The sequence below is a fragment of the Ochotona princeps genome, chromosome 23 (genome assembly GCF_030435755.1).
Source record: "Ochotona princeps isolate mOchPri1 chromosome 23, mOchPri1.hap1, whole genome shotgun sequence".
Taxonomy (NCBI): domain Eukaryota; kingdom Metazoa; phylum Chordata; class Mammalia; order Lagomorpha; family Ochotonidae; genus Ochotona; species Ochotona princeps.
The window spans coordinates 8,502,291-8,519,630 of NC_080854.1; the positions used below are offsets into that span (position 1 = coordinate 8,502,291).

At 43.6% G+C, this 17,340-nt stretch overlaps 1 long non-coding RNA gene across 1 annotated transcript in view; it reads left to right on the top strand.

The window, feature by feature from the left end:
• Window positions 1-7,943: 7,943 nt before the first annotated feature.
• LOC131483105 (uncharacterized) overlaps window positions 7,944-17,340 on the top strand; it is a 512,460-nt gene continuing 503,063 nt past the window's right edge. The window contains exon 1 of the long non-coding RNA XR_009247517.1: window positions 7,944-8,124. This is a non-coding gene — a long non-coding RNA (uncharacterized LOC131483105). The remainder of the gene's footprint in view (window positions 8,125-17,340) is intronic.

A 17,340-nucleotide genomic window follows, 5' to 3' on the forward strand; every position in this document is an offset into this window, starting at 1 on the left:
AAAGGAGATGATTCTAAGCCTTTTCTGTCCTGTTTCCTAGCTGCCTCTGAATTTCTCCATCAGCAAGTTCCCGTGTCTGTTCTTGGCCAATTAGCTGAATGGCTGAAAGATCCAACTGGGGCTTATGGTCCCCTTATTGGTAAAATTAGGAGTTTGGAGTAAGCAGGAGGCTGGTCCCCTCTGGGAAATGTCAGCATCAGGGTGAAAGAGTGTGATAACTGTTGAAAAGAAGGTGGCCGAGAATCTGTCTCAGCGTTGACAGAAACCTGCCGTGGGTTCTGCCCTTCCCACGCAGGAGCAATGACAAGCCAATGGGAGCCCCGCCAAGTCACAGCTTGCAGCATTGCCACGTGGCCCAAGGAAGAAATCCCCACCTCTTAATCCCTACATTCAACTTTTACTCATTTACCACTGTGTCCCTTTTTCTTTTTTTTAAACATTTATTTTATTTTTTTATTGGAAAGTCAAATATACAGAGAAGTGGAGAGACAGAGAAGATCATCCATCTGTTGATTCACTTTCCAAGCGGCCACAGTGGTTGAAGCTGTGGCTCGAGCTGCGCCCATCCAAAGCCAGGAGGCCAGAGGCCAGAGCCCAGAGCCCCTTCCGGGTCTCCCATGCGGGTGAAGGGTGCCAGTGCTGCCCCAGGCCAGAAGCAGGGAACTGGATGGCAAGCAGGACCACTGGGACATGAACCTGCACCCACATGGGATCCCGGCACATTCAAAGTGAGGACTTTAGCTGCTAGGCTACTGTGCTTTTTTTTTTTTTTTTTTTTTTTTTCTCTTCTTGAGAAGACATAAATTTCAAATAACCTTAGAAGAAGGCATAAGATTATGTTGTGGCCATCTGAAAGCTGTATCTTTTTTTTTTTTTTTAAAACTAAGGATTTCTCAGGCACTTTCTAAGTCTGAAAATCATATGACCCTGAGCATGTGCCCTTTTCGGCTCAGGAAACCATTCAGAGAAGACTTATCTGCTCAGCCCGGGCCAAGCTTCCTTCCCTCTGCTGTATCTGCTCACTTTGAATCCCTCTGCCCTGACAGTCGGCCTCCCAGCCGGCCTGCTTGCCGTGTGTTCCCATCTGGACAGAACCCCTCCGTGCAGCCTGGAAGTCTCCTCCTTATGAAGGTATGGGACAAAACCCAGATGGGAGGAGTGTGGTGGTAGTCAGTATGCATATGAACTATCAGCTCATGTTTCTGACATTGAGAGGAACTGACCTCCATGGAGCACCTCTTCTGTGCTAAGCCTTGTCTATTCATTTTTCTGTTTATGTCTATCATAGTCACAACAACCTTGGGGGGGTGGGTATTATTATCCATCCACTTTTACAGAAGGGGAAACTGAAGCTTGGAGAGGTTGTAAGCTAGTCAGAGAAGTCCACAGTAGAGGTGAGATTCAGGCTTTCTTGTCTCCGTCTCCATGCTTTAGCCACTGTTGCCAAGTACTCCCCCTCGCCCCCCAGGGCGTGTTGCCATCAGCTGTGTCTGTCCCTTCTTTCTTATCTCAGAGGGTACACCACTGTGACAACCAGTGGTCAGGAAAGATGTTGGTTCCAGGTGCATGATCCACAGTGCTGAGTTTGTCAAGAAATAGTCAAGTTACCCCAAGGAAGAACAAATCCTTTCAAAGAGTTTCAAAGAGTTGGTGCTGCCTCATCCAGGGGAAAGAGCTTCTCCAGTACCCTGGAATGAAGCTGTCTTCCCGAGTCAGGATGGATTTCTCCCATCTTGACCGCTCCCAAGGAGTGGTTCACAAGCCACCAGGGTGAGGATGGTGAAGGCTTTAAATGTTTTGCTCTGGTTATTTCTCTCTCATTTCCTGGCCATATTTCTGGGTGCTTCGGTTGGCTAACAGGGATTTTGAATAACAGAGGTACAGGAAATTATTGGAACTTACTTCTAGGTTATTTAAGGGTTTGGAGCAATTTCCAACAAGATCAGATTAGTATCCCAGAAATGAGTTACTGGGGACATTAATTAATTTCAATTTGTTCTAATGTCCTTTGGCCTACTGCTTAATGCCAGTGAACGCAACAGATTTCAGCTACCATAAATAGTGACCTAACATATCTTGTTGCTTTGTTCGGGCTTTTATGAAGAAAGAATTAAGGTGATATTTATCACTCCAGCAAATTTATTTATTTATTTATTTATTTATTAATAATCTTACTTTGTTGATTAGGGTACAAAGGGTCAAGGGCTACAGGGTGAAAGTGGGTAATACCATTGTTTTCACACTAATATCATTTTTCCCTGTATCTGGGGCTAGGGGAGAAACAAAGGGAAAAGCCCCATCCAGCCTCCCACCCATCCCAGATCCCCAATGTGAGGCGCGCTCCAAGGGTCCTGCTCAAGCAGTTTTGATAGTTCAACAGTTCTGAATTGCTGCCAATCTCTCAGTTCCAATTGCAATGAAACCTATTCAGAATCCACTGGCTGACACAGTCTCTTCATGGTTGGGGTTCTGAGATCAGCAGTTCAGTTGGAGGGATTTCCAAAGAAACTTCATCTGAGATGATCCCAGACCTGATTCTTGCGTGAGTTTGCTAGTACAGGGTCTGGCACTGTCCGTCGCCCCAATCAGCTTATGCACATGCTGGTCATTGCAATTGCTGGGTCAGTTCTCCAGCAAATTTCTGTGCTGTGTCTCCCCCAATCCTTGGGATCAGTGCGTTCCTCCAGCATCACTGACATGGTTCCTGCAGATAAGTGATCCATAAATGCGAACTGATGATGCAGCCTGGCCACTTGTGGAGTACCAGTTAATTGTAGACAGCTTAAGAATCATGGTCTTGAGAGCAGTTGTTCTTGAGTGATTTTGTGGCTATGTCATATCAGAGGGAAATAACCAGGTAGGAAGATGCTTAATAATGTAAATTTCTTCGAGATATCATTTATGAAGGAATGCCACCAAGTCATTCCTTTCTTTAAAATAGAGATGCTGCATTGTGCAGTTTCTTACTAATCTATCCGGGTCAGGAAGACGCTGTGACATCTTATTCTTCACTTCTCCTCTGGAGGGAATTTTAACAATTTCTGGTTTTAGTTCTCTCCACCTTCCAGCATTTGGGGAGATAGTTTTCTCCCTTTTGTGGCAGAATGAACCTGCCCCAAGGTGGGAAAGGGCAAGACATATGAAATGGTTACCCCAGGCTACTTCGTTTCCCTTGCTACATCAACTGGCTCATTTCTTGATTTCTCTTTATAAATTTTAATTTATGTGATTGGGAGGGAGGAGGAAGAGAGAGATCTCCCACTGTTTGCTTTATTGCCCAAATGCCTGCAGTGGCTGTGGTTGGACTAGGCCAAAGCTGTGATCTGGAAACTCATTTCAGGCCTCCCATACATGTGGCCGGAAAGCCCAGTCACTTGCTCCCATCACCTGCTGCCTCCTGTGTGACTCAGGAACCAGATCTGAAACTTAAACCCAAGTATTCTGATACGGAACCTAGGCATCTTCACCAGATTCCTAAGCAGTTGGCTAAGTGTTTGCTCCCTTTTTTCTTCCACTGTTTAGCTCTGAATGTCACTGGGAGAGTTACCTAAATGGGAACACTAGCATCTCCCTGGCAAGGCTGACAGAAGGATTCACATTAAACACCAGGCTCAGTGTCCAGCTCCTAGATATTAGTGGTCACTTTCTTTCCTTCGAGCTTCTTTGGTTCCTTGGTTTGTGATCTCTGCCCCTTCCGGCATATTCTACATAAGGTGGTCAGATTTATCTTCCGGCAATGCTATTTTCGTCTTATTATTAGTAGGGAAGGAAAAAACAAAACATTAAATAGCTGCCCCAGGCCACTAAGTCAGTCAGATTTTTGTGTTATTTAAGGTGTTTCATAATCTACCTCGATTTGTGGCTCTGTCTTGTGGCTCATTCTTCTAGTTTGGGGCAGCCTGGATTGTTGCACCAGGTTGACTAGCCCACAACATGGTGCTTCTGTTGAAGGACACTTTAGGACATTTTGCTTTGTGTTAGCAAGCATGTTCCATTTGCTGCACGCATTGAGTTTTATGTATAAATCATTCCTATAGATATGAATTGCCTCAAGGTAAGAACTAGGCTTTTACATTTGTGCAGAAAAACAAATTTAACATACCAAGCCTAAGATTTGCTAGTTCTAGAAAGATGTGCTTGCAAGGCTAGCCTTGAGAAATGACTGGGAACTTGGACTGTGGGGTGCTTTATTGCAGTGGATCACTGTGCCGGGCTCCTGTGCAAACATCACAGTTTATGCTTGAACATCTGCTTCCTCCAAAACTTGGCACACTGAATCCCTAACGTGCTTGCCTGGGCGGCAGCATCACATGCCAGTTACTGCGGGGAGTGGATTCTGTGTTGCCTCATCAGGCTGGGCAGAAAGAGGGTTGCATCTGGAATTTTTCAGACTCTGATGTTGTGGAGCAGTGTGCCCTTACATCACTATCAACAGTCTTGTCTAGAAGGACCACTCTGTGCCTCCTGCCAGTTTTCCTAGTGAATGCTGAGATGTGGAGGTGATCTTGGGTACCCCACGACAGTATCCTTTCCAAAACAATGTTAGGATATGTGTTCAATAATTGTTTTGTGCTAGAGTATCATAAATCTGCCAAAACACTGCAGGTTCTTTAAGGTAGAGGTACTTCTGCCCTTCGTACTGTTGCTTTTCTATTTTGGCTCCTTTGAATTGCACCTACATGCAGTCAGGCCAACATGTAAAATGTTCCCACGCTACTCGTGAAGAATGGCTCTGGGGCTTCATCGTTTTCAGTCTCTACATTTTAAGCGAGCTTTGATTTTGCTAGACAAATCCTTTTTGGCTTTTGTGATGGAGTGTCAAGGTGAAAGGAGAAGAAGTGGAAGGACTGGGTTTTTAAGAGAGGATTGGGTGGGCGGGTTTGAAGAAGGCAGATGCATAAAAGGGCTGTGTGATGGAATCCCATGAAGGAAAGGTGGCTTTACAAACTGTGAACTAAGATTCCCTTTCGTAGTGTTTGAGAAAGACAAAAAGAGGATTTGTTGCTTTGAAACTAGTACTTGCTGGCTAGGTTGTTTGCTTTGATAATTCCTGTCTGAGACCAAGTCATATGTCTTTACAGTTGAGGTTTTAAGTTTTGTGTTGATTTAATTAGGTGATAGGAATGACCAGTATCAGTTCTGGATTCATATGTAAATCTGCAGCAAATTCTTGATGAACATGACAGAGGGTTTCAATCCCTGGCATCTATTGAATAATTCATTATGGGCCTGGTACTGGGTGAGGGAGATGCAGAGAAGAGTAAAAAAACTTTCTTCCTGAATCATAGATGAGAGGCTGACTCAAACCTGCAACTGTCCAAGGTCAAGTACTAAATATTCAACCAGTAGTAGAATATGCGTGCACAGAGAAAACATTTCTTGTTACTCCTAAATGCCTTACTCTGCATTTTTCTGGCTTTGCATTTACTGATTTATTTATCAAATGGTGCTGATAAAGCACTTAAAATTCATTTGTGACACCGTTTCATTATTCGTTTCAGCTGCTGGCTTATACCTTTGGCTGCTTACTTAATTTCCCTAGCACTGATTAAACACTAGTCATAGGTTTTTGCAAATGTAGTGACAATACCATGGAAATGCTATCCATGAGGCCACACAATGGTTAGAATCCCAAGTTCAAAGTCTGCCTATGAGTTTGTATCATATGCTTATTACCGCTTGGCCCACCATCTAAGTGATTTTCCCAAAGTCACAATCCTAGCTGATATGGGGGTTGTCATAGAATTTTGCAACCCATATTTTGTACATTTCTTGTTATGTGCATTCTAGGCTCATCTCTCTGACATACACTGTCAGGTTATTGAAGATGGTTTTCCTGGACATGCTGGAATTTGGGGTTGTGGTCTCCTTTTTAGGAAATATAATCCAGGAACAGATTATTGAAATCTGTGAACAATTATGGCCTGATATATAAGGAAGGATAAGAAAAAGAGTTGAGGGTCCAGCACCATGGCTCATCTTGCATATGGGCTGATATGGGCTTATTAGCCCATATCCTCATCTTGCATATGGGCTGCTCCACTTCCCATCCAGCTACCTGCTTGTGCCCTGGGAGGGCAAAGGAGGATGGCCCAAAGCTTTGGGATCCTGCACCTATGTGAGAGACTCAGAAGAAGCTCCTGGCTCCTGGCTTCAGATCGGCTTAGCTCTAGCCATTGCAGCCACTGGTGAGTAAACCAGCAGATGGATGATCCTTCTGTCTCTTCTTTCTGTAATCTACCATTCCAATAAAAATAAATTTATATATTTTTTAAGATAAAGGAGTTCAGATATAGGTTGTAGTCACAACTTCTTTTGAGGGTCAGGTGAAATTTGAGAGAAAATGCGAAGTGGCAGCCATTAGGGGTGATAAGAGTGTTGAGCAAAGCCTGGAGGAATCAGCAGACCTCAAGTGGGTGTGTGGACTGAGTTACCCAAATCTGAATGTGAGCCTTCAGAGGACTTTAGCTCCGAGACTGGTTCTTCTGGTGATTGGTTTTGTGGCTTTACTTTTTCTTGCCTAATTTTCCTTTTGTGCAAAAGTGTGATGAATAATAATAGCCATTATGCATGCATGGTACTTAGAATAGCCTGGGATGTGGCAAGTAGCCCATAAGCATTCATTCCTTCTCTTGTTGACAGCTTTGGGGGCCATCTTGCGTGTATCATCATTTCATCATTTCATTCTTAATGACTGAGCAAGTCGAGGGGGAGGGTTGTTACTCTCTTCAATCCACAAAAAGAGGAACTTAGGGCCCGGCAGCGTGGTCTAGTGGCTAAAGTCCTCGCCTTGAGTGTGCCCAGATCCCATATGGGTGGTTCTAATCCTGGCAGCTCCACTTCCCATCCAGCTCCCTGCTTGTGGCCTGGGAAGCAGTTGGGGACGGCCCAAAGCTTTGGGACCCTGCACCGGTGTGGGAGACCTGGAGGAAGTTCCTGGTACCTGGTTTCAGTTCAGTGCTCACTTGGGGAGTGAATCGTCGGATGGAAGATCTTCCTCTCTGTCTCTCCTCTCTCTATATCTGACTTTGTAATAAAATAAATATTTTTTTTTAAAAAAAGAGGAACTTAAAGCACAGGGACATTTTGTAGGTTATCCAGCTCCACTCAGCCATGAAGTGATAAAACTCATCTGTGATCCTAGCCACCAGGCTAGTACTGTGCACTTTAACATACAGCCCAACGTTGCTGGATAGTGTGAGGCCATTTGCTCAGTGCTGAGCAATATGGATTAACTCACCAGGTATTAGGAAGTTGACGCCCCAGCACGGTGGGAAGACTCATCCAGTGTTCTTGTGAACCTGGTGGCTGGAGCACCCGCATGTCATGGAGGAGTGCTTGGGTTTAAGTTGGCCTGCTAGTGCAGCCAGGTGAAGGTTCACGCAGCTGGCAGCAGGTGACTCAGGCATTAGTCATCGGCATTTGGGGAGTCATCCAGGGGGTGAGAGTTCTGTCTGTCTCAAGTAAAGCGAAGGGAGCAGGCAGGGGGAGTCGGGTGTTAGCAATCCAGATAAAAATAGTTGAGGAAATGACCAGGGGTGGCACTCAGAGTGGAGCCAGGAGAGGAGAGCTGGCTGATGTGTGGCTAGTGAAGACGAGTGAAATGGAAGCATCTGGTAGACCAGACTAGAGGGATGTGGGAGGGGGACGAGCTGCAACTTAAACCCCGGACTCTAAGAAAGCAAGATAAGAAGAAGCTTGGAAGAAAAGCTCCCTTCCGTGTCTGCCCCCTTCGGAGGCTCCACCTACGTCAACCAAGTGAGCACTTCATGGTTTGTAGTTCTGATGGGTACATCCTTGGTAGTTTTTACTTCACTGTCCATCCAACTCTGTCCAACCTCCTATATTTCAGAAGCAAGTGGGAAGTTCTTTCTTCCGTAGAATAGGTTCTTTTGGTACAATCAGCGTGTGTTCTCCTTTAAGTAAAAGTTTTCACCTGTCTGTCATTCTCATCCCATAGCCCCATGCGGTCAGTGGTTGCAGTTGAGGAGTCAGGGAAACCAGCTCTGTTGACTTCTTGTTTTCTATTTCAAACCCTCGCCTAGGACTTCCCACTTGAATAGGACCAAGAAGAACACACAATGAGGCAGGGCTGTCTCGGAGCTGATTTACCACAGTGATCAAGTAAGTTCATGGGCTGGGTATTCCTCCCCGGCTGCTCAAGTTTGCCCTTAAGTGACCCTTGTTTTTATCCTACTGAGAATGAACGGGGGAAGACATTTGGGTTTCTCACAAGTCTACCTTTCAGAGCTTTTGTGTAGGTTTCCCTGAATTCAGGACTTCAGTATAGGCTGCCCAGACCAAGCTGCTGGAGATTGTAGCGGCTTTCACCTTTGATGAGATGTGCAACATCTTATTTAGCTTTCCTGCCTGCACATTTGCACCTGCCTGCAAGTGCAAAAGAGAGAGGTAGGGTAGATCTTTTCTTTGACTCTTTCACATCCCCCTCCTCTCTTCCTCCTTTCTCTGTATTTTCAAAGTATATATAGCCTTGTTCATGATCTCATTTGCTTCTTTCCTAGCATCCTGTGAGGTTCCAATTGGAACTGTCATTTTAAAGAAAATGAACTTCTTCAATGTTTCAGTGAATGTTAGTGACTTAGCTGATGTTATTTAGTTTATAACCACGCTGAGACTGAATCTGTAGTCTTCCATCTTAAGGGTCTCTTAAGGTTGCTTTTCGTGGTACCATGCTGCTGTCCTGGGGAGGTTGATGTGTATGGGGTACTGGTGGGAAAGAAGGGCCATGAGACTGTGCTGGGGAACCTGAACAGGTCTCATCCACCAAGGAATAAAATAAAAAATGGTAACTAGTGATGCTGCCCTGCAATTCTTCAAGTGTGAAGGACTGTAGCTCTCTTTGTGTGTCAGACTTGAGAATGCTAGTACTTCAGGGAGTCATGTGCTGTATCTGAAGAGAGTAACTGAACAGCCTAGGGCAGACCTAGCACAATTTCACACTCTGCATGCAGGTGATGTGGGGTTTTCTGCTGATGGTTGAGCTGAGGATGCAAAGACACAGTTTCATTTCCCCTTCTCCTCAGGTCTTAGCAATGTGGATAGGGTTGGAGGACCAGCTGTGGGTTGGTATCATCAACAACTTGTCTGAATCTTAAGATCTCGTCAGTCCCAGAGGAAGGGACAGGGGATTGGAATTGGCAGTTGTTTAGAGGGAACTGTTAACAGAACTCTGCCTTTTGAGAGTAAGTGAATGTTAGGCTAGGGCAACTCATGACTATCCAGCTGGCCTGACACACCTGTGGAATGACCCTGCTTTGCCAAAAGGGCCAGAAGGAGGACTCTGGAGACTATAGGACTAGACCCTCCAGCAGAATGTCCTGACAGATGGTAAACTCCAAGATTTCCAGCTGGTACCCTCTGTACCCTGCTCCTGGAGCCTGTGAAGAAGAACATCTCCAAGTCCAAACTCAGGAGATGTTCTTCCTCAATCAAACCCCTCCCACTCCAGCCCCAAAGCAGAAGTGGTGGAAGAGTTGATAAGCCACCACCTGCATTGCAATGGGATCCTGACCTTTTGTTTTTTTGAACTCACACAATGGCATGGAGTGGGTGAGAGGAAAATCAAGTATTGGGACAAGGAGGGGGCTGGCAAACATGGGTAAGGCCAGCAGAGGATTCCCTTTGGAGGAGTGTCGGAGAGAGGATTTGGGGTATAGGAAGAATTCTCAGAAGTGCTCACTTGCAAAGAAAGGACAGAACAGAGGAAGATCAGCCTGAGGAATGAAGGTGGTCTGGGTGTGAGCTTAAGATAATCCATATAACTGGCCAGTACAGCAACAAGCAATGTGGGAGCCGTGGTGATCATGAACAGATGAAATAAGAAAGAAGCCTCTTGAAATTGGCCCAGATCTGGAAAATCACAGGATCTAGTTGTCCATCCCTCTTTGTATGTCGTACCCAAACACCGTGCTCTTAGAAAACCCGTGATGGGATGTTTATCAACTGAGGGAGACTTAAAAAATATCAGAGACTCTCACCAGTTAAAAGAATCTCATGGGAATTACTTCTGGAAAACAAAGAACCACTTTATAGAGTAGATACTCTCTCCCCCATTGATATTGAATTTCTGCATTTTCATGTGTTCAAAGTAGGGTTTAATATTTCACCCTCCTCCTGGGAGTGGAATTCCTCCGCTTTTACAGGTATGGCATGCAAAATTCTTGAACGAGGGTACGAGTTATTTCCCAGCTTTTTGTTGTTGTTTTTGTATGCATGTCCTAAAAGTCAAGGGGAAAGTATTTCATCCAACAGGATTTAAATAAAATTAAAAAGTTATATTCTTGAAGGTAGCGGTCTGGAAGGAAATTCTTTGTCCAACAGCACTTTGGGAGGCTGCTCAAGGAAATCCTGCCCACAGAGACACACTCTGTCTCTGTCATTTTAGAAAACGAATGTTCATTTTTTTTCTTTTTTCTAAACAGGACGCTGTGAGCTCAGTCATGTACACCATGAAAATAATTGGTGTGTGTTAGTACGCCTTGTGCCAGATTTCATGCTTGTTGAAAGGTGATTGGATTCAAACCAGCACACTTAAAGGTCAACTGACTGTTCTTAAATTGTGCAGAAGTTTTAACTCTTTCGTTAGCATGGGTTGGAAACAAATGATCATTTTTGGCAGGAGGAGAGACTGCATACTGTGTTTTAACTTCTGACCTTCTTGTCCCTATCTTTTTTTTTTATTTGGCTGAAGTTCCCAGGGCTTTCCTGTGGCTGAAAAGGTCTGAGAAATGAGGGATAAGCTGCCATGTGAGAAAGAGTCAAAATGGAGACAGAGTTCTCCTTGAATCACTCAGTTTGTAGATCAGGACACCATGCAACCGCACAGCACATAAGCAATATGTACATATTGAGCCCAAGGTTCTTTCTTCCATGAGTTCTTCACATTGGTCAGCAATGGCTTGCCCTTGCCCGTTTTCTTTCTTGCCTTCCAATTTTTTGAGTAACCTTTTTAGTTCCTCAGACATCTTGGGAGAGAAACAAGAAGTTGCTGGGGCATCCCAGCTTGGCATCAGCTCTGTTTCCAGAAGTGAGTTCACCAGGATTTAGACTTTTCTTGGACCTCGTCCCCCAACCCCAATGATTTTGCCTGCACACGTTCAGTGGTTTATTTTGTTGATACTTAAGATATTTTCTGTGACCTTTTCCCTCTGTTTCTTAAAATCAGTAGGAGACTGACCTGTCTCAAACAAGAAGAGTGAATTCTAGTGGCCTGATGGTAAAAGTTTCTTGTATCTTGGGATGATGCTCTCAGGCATTCATTATGGGAACCAGTTTGAAAACTACGAAGGTATTGGCTTTCAGTAGGGAAAACAAAAACAAGGACAAGAAGAACAAAGACAGAAGACAAGCTTTCAAGCTTTCCTTGCTTGACCTTGGGCATTTGCACAACCACCACACAGAAACTGACAAAGGCAGCTTGAGTCTAAGCATCGATGCCCCTTTTGTGCAAATTCTTTTAGTTCTAATTAAAGGTGAACTAAAGTTTACAGAATCTCTTTGTCAAAGTGGAGATTGAGGCTTCTTTTCTTTCTTGGTAATTTTATAATTCATTCATAATTGCTTGCTTTCTGTATCTCCCAGCTCTTCAGCAGTGAGATTGCTTGTTGCTTGAAAACTCTTCTTTATCACCTTTATTTCATTTAAAACAATTGCCTCCTTCAGTGTTACTGAGAACACTAAATACGTTAATGTAAGCAAAGTTTATATAAATAAAGAATAACATAAATAATGTAAAGTTAATGTAAATGAAGAATATAGTAAATAAAGGAGGATGTGAAGACCAGAGCAGGAGAAATGTGTGGAACGGCGCTCAGGGGTGGCTTACAGATGGGGTCCAGCAGGTGGCAGGCTGGAGGAGAGCTGGAGAGAGGCACCTGCCGGGAGGACCCTGCTTTCTGTCCAGTCCTCTGCAGCAGCTTCTGCTCCTCCTGAAGGGAAAAGAGCTTTCCTGAGCAGAAGCCCGTGTTCGCCAGCATCCTCTTCCAAAGGTATTGGCCTCTGGTTACCTTTTTCTCTTGTTGTCAGAGACTCCGCTTGTTAACTTACTCAGAATCCATAGTTTTTTCTTAGTTCACCTTTCGCTGTAAACATTCATTCAGTTGAATTCTATTGCAAATTTAATATTTATGTTAAATTCCACATGTTATAGCACATGATGATACTTAGAATTCTGTTTGTATGTTTGAATACAACGGCCTTAATATTTTTTTTTTGAAAAGGCAGGGAGCTAGAGAGACAACCAGAGGAAATAAAGAGAGGAAGAAAAGGAGAGACGGTAGGGGGAAGGGGAGGGAGTGAATTAATTTTATTTGCTGACTTACTCGCCAAATGTCCACAACATCTGGGCCTGGGTCAGGCCAAAGCCAGGTGCCTGGAACTCAATCCAGGTATTTCACCAGGAGAGCAGGGAGCCTGAGTCTTGAGCCCTCACCTGCTGCCTCCCAGGGTGCACATTAGCAGGAAGCTGGAATCAGAAGTGGAGCCAGGGACTCGAACCCAGGCCCACTGGTGCAAGTTGGGCATCCGTGTGACACTTTAACTGCCGGGACAGATGCCCACCCACCCCTGAAGCATTTTTGACTGCAAGCAACAATAAGAAACAGATTTCAAGTTCTGGTGGTAGTCTGTATGTACATACGTACATTTGTGTTTGTGTATATCTTAAACACAAGTGTCACAAAGCAATACTTTACTTACTACATCTTGATAATTTGCATTCTTTTTCACTTTTTGTTGAAAATAAGATTGATTATAATCTAGTAAACATATAACTTGTGGTTGGAAAGACATGGAAGTCGAGGAATAGCCAGTAGTTACCTCTAAGTTCTTACAAGCTGCCCACACATCACTGCTGCGATTCATGGTGGGCTGGAGCCGTCTCAGTTGTATTGTGATGTATTGCCTTCTCTCATCCTGTGTGAAGTAGGAGCAGCCAAAGCAGGACAAGTTCAGGTCAAGTGTTAGCGTGTTGTCTGTCAAACCCTCCTTATGCTGTCTACCTGCTAATTATTCTGTCTTAGTTCTCCAAGAGAAACTTAGAAATTGCTTTTGAAAGAAATGAAGATTTACAGAACTGGAGGACTCTATGCAGAGGGAATGGGAAGACTGCTTAACGATGTCAGTTCTCCCATGAAATCAGTGCTATTTCAATTAAAACGACTGTAGCCTTTATTTAATTGTGGAGATTCACAATATTACTCTCAAATTTATATGAAAATAAGCTTAGACAAGAGCAGCCAATAGAACCCTGGAGGAAAAAAAATAAGCAAGGAGAGAAAACTTAACTCATTGTGTCCCATTCTCCTATCTATAGGACATTTATAAAGACTTAAACTGAGCAATACATACAGTCTTTCTGATAACTGAAATAAATATCATGCCATTGAAATATTTCCAGAATTGGAAACTTGGGGCTTAATGGGTTAACAGTCTGATATAGATGTTTATTATGAGTAACTAAGTGATTATTAGCCTAAGAAGAAAACTAGAACACAATAGTGGTTTCATACATCTTTATTAGATGTGTTTCTATGCAGCTGATATATTTTTTAAAGATTTATTTATTTTTATTACAAAGTCAGATATGCAGAGAAAGGAGAGATAGAGAGGAAGATCTTCCATCCGATGAATCACTTCCCACGTGAGCACAACGGCTGGTGCTGTGATGATCCGAAGCCAGGAGCCAGGAACCTCTTCCAGGTCTCCCATGCGGGTGCAGGGTCCCAATGCATTGGGCCGTCCTCGACTGCTTTCCCAGGCCAGAAGCAGGGAGCTGGATGGGAAGTGGAGCAGCTGGGATTAGAACCGGTGCCCATATGGGATCCCGGTGCATTCAAGGCGAGGACTTTTAGCCGCTAGGCCACGCCGCCGGGCCCTGTAGCTGATATTTTTGATGCTGATGTAATTATATTGTAAAATTTACTGTCTTTGCAAGTCACAAAATACAATTGGTTTTGCTTGCCTATAACCCGACAGTCCCCTGACAATTTAAACACTTTATAGATTCTTTTCATGAACACTCATGTTATCTGAGATTATTTGTGTTTTTACCTTCTTTTTTCCCAGCCCATGAATTTTTTAATTCCTCCCCCTTGCCTTGTGGCTATGCTCAGAATTTTAGGTGTTGACTAGAACTGGTGACTGGTGGCACTCCTTTTTTTTTTTCTGATTTCAGCAGAAACATTTCCAATATTTCAGTATTATGGTGATTATTTTTGTGTGTGGTGCTTAAAAATTATTTGGGCAAAGTCCTTTTTATGTTTAGAAAGTTCGTTTCTGTTTTCTTTTTAGAATTTTTTTTTATCGCAAAGTCATATATATATGAGAGAGGAGAAAAGACAGGAAGATCTTCCATCCGCAGCTGTGCCGATCCAGAGCCAGGAGCCAGGAGCTCTTCTGGGTCTCCCACGTGGGTATAGGCTCCCATGGCTTTGGGCCGTCCTCCACTGCTTTTCCAGGCCACATGCAGGGAGCTGCATGGGAAGCAGAGCTGCTGAGATTAAAACCGGCACCCATATGGGTTCCTGGCATGTTCAAGGCAAGGACTCTAGCTGCTAGGTCACTGCACTGGGCCCAAAAGTTCATTTCCGTTCATTTCTCCCATCTGCTGATTCATTCCCCACAAGCCGACAACAGCCAGAGTAGAGCCTGACTGAAAGCAGAGACAAGGGTTCCACTTCAGAACTCACTTGTGGCAGCAGCAATCCAAGCACCTGAGTGATGTTTTGCCGGCTCCCAGGGCAAGCATCAGCAGAAAGCTGGATCACAAGTGAAGGTGTCTGGAGTCCAGCCAGGCAATCGAATACAGGATACAGGCTCCCTCAACTGCGCCGAACGACGGCACCAAGCTCCTATCCATTCGTTGATTTTTATTCTTGTTCTTTTTATTCTCTTTGGATTGAATGTGCTGTTCTTATAAGGAAATTGGTTTGGGGGCTTTTTTCTTATCTAATCCATACATTTAAGACTATGGGTGTCTCTTGCAGTCAGGTTTAGCAACATTGCACACATTATCTGTGGTAGGACTTTTAGTCGAAAAAATATTTTCCAATTTCTGTGATTTCTTCTTCCACTCATGTATTGTTTGAAGTGTGTTAGTTTATTTCTAAATGTAAGTGCATTTTCCAGTTACATTTTTGAAATCGGTTTCTAGCTCAGCCCTAATCACTGCTGTGTAGTTTGCCGTGCTCCATAAATGTTTCGGTTTTGAAATCGTGCTGTTCCCTCGTTCTCTTAATTGCTGACTACTTTTCTCTTTATCAATCTGCAAGGAAGGTATGCTGTATGTCTCATCATAATTTGGACTTCCCCCTTTAATGCAGTTAATTTTTACATGAACTGCTTAGAGTCTCTTTAATTAGGAGCATATGTTTTTAGCTTATGTCTGTCTGGCAAATTGAGCACTCTATGGTTTCGGTCTCAACAATCAACTTCTTGTGATATGGACATGATGGATGTGGATGCTTCAGCCCTGTGTTAGGGTGGTTGGGTATAGTAAAATGCTATCCTTTTATCTAGAATTTTTCTATATCCTTAGGTTTTTACAACATTTCTTATAAGACACAGATACAGCCTAGCAGACTTAGTCTTTGCATTGGAATATTTACAATTCATACGAATGCGGATAAGGTTTAAATCTTCCACGTTATTCTTTTTCTCCATTTGTCTCATGTTTTCTGTTCCCCTTTTAATTTATTTGTTTTGACTTACTGACTTGAGACAATAATTAAAAAAACCATAGTATTATGATTATCTATCCCGTTGATTCTGCTGTCTCCTACCATTTCCAGCTCAGTTCTGTGTTTTTTTTGTAAGAATTTTTGTTCACTTATTTGAGGGTTTTGTGTGTGTGTGTGTGTGTGTTCCATCTGCTGGCTCATTCCCAGTGCCTGCAGCGGATCCAGGCTGGGGCCTGAGACTGGAAGCTCAGTGGTGGCAGGTGCACACGGGCTGCTCCCCAGGGTGGCTGGAAACCTGTGGCTTCAGGCTTCATTCCTGCCTCCCAGGATCGGCGTTAGCAGGGAACTGGAGCCAGGAGCTGGAGTCAAGCCCAAACCCAGGCACTCTGACAAAGGAAGGAGGTACCTTAGCTGGCTTCTGACTGACAGAAAACCTAACTGCTCTCCTATTTCAATGTTTTAATTTCACAACTAGGGGCAGGTTTATAGCACATTGGTTAAGCTACTGGTTGGAATTCTTGCACCTAATACTAGAATGCTTGGATTTGAATCCTGGGACCACTTCTGATTCCCACTTCTTGCTAACATATCCAGGGAAGTAGTGGATTATCTTTCTCCTTTACCACCCACGTGGGTAACTCAGATTGAGTTGTTTCCTGGCTCTGGCCCAGCCCAGCTTTGGCAGTTTGAGGCATCTGGCCAGTGAAGCAGTGCATGGGGGGCAACTGTTCCTGTTTCTCTACCCTCCAAATAAAAATAAACAAGGTTGATGATGTGAGAATATAATGATTTTATAACCACATATGCCTTTGGACGCTATGGCTGGTGATTGGATGGCTTACCCCTCATTTAGTCTCTTTTCATCTTTTTCTGTATCTCAGTCTTTGAAGTAAATAAAAGTAATTAATAAAATATTTAAAATTGCTTTATCAATTTTATACATTAAACATTCATGGAAAATGTATATTATCAAAATAGTCTGTATGAATTTCAAAAATTTTTGAATAGAAATAAGCTTACCTTTTACTTTCATTATCAGTGAACTTATTCAAGTACCTCCTTAATTTTCCAACCAGGGGCATAAGATGCATATAAACCTAAAGGATATATGTTTAAAACAAAAACACAGAAAACACATGTGCATAAATCTTGCTCTGATTTCCACGAAGTAGTTCATTTTTTAAGAATCTACTCTATGGGGCCCAGTGTGGTAGCCTAGCGACTAAAGCTCTCACTCTGCACATGCCAAGATCCCATATGGGCGGGCACAGGTTCTAATCCCAGCATCCCCGCTTTGCATCCAGCTCCCTCCATGTGGCCTAGGAAAGCAGTCAAGAATGGCCCAAAGCCTTGGGACCCTGCACCCACATGGGAGACCTGGAAGATGCTCCTGGCTCCTGGCTTCAGATCAGCTCAGCTCTGGCTGTTGTGGTCACTGGAGAGTGAATCAACAGACGGAAGATCTTCCTCTCTGTCTTTCCTCCTCGCTGTGGATCTGACTTTCCAATAAAAATTAAAAAATAAATCTTTTAAAAAAATCTACCCTATGGTCTTTCCATTTGTTCAGTCAGTTCAGGAGATTCTGCTGTGTTTTAGTGCTCCACATAATTTACACTTTCCTCTTTCCACGGTTGTGAATTAG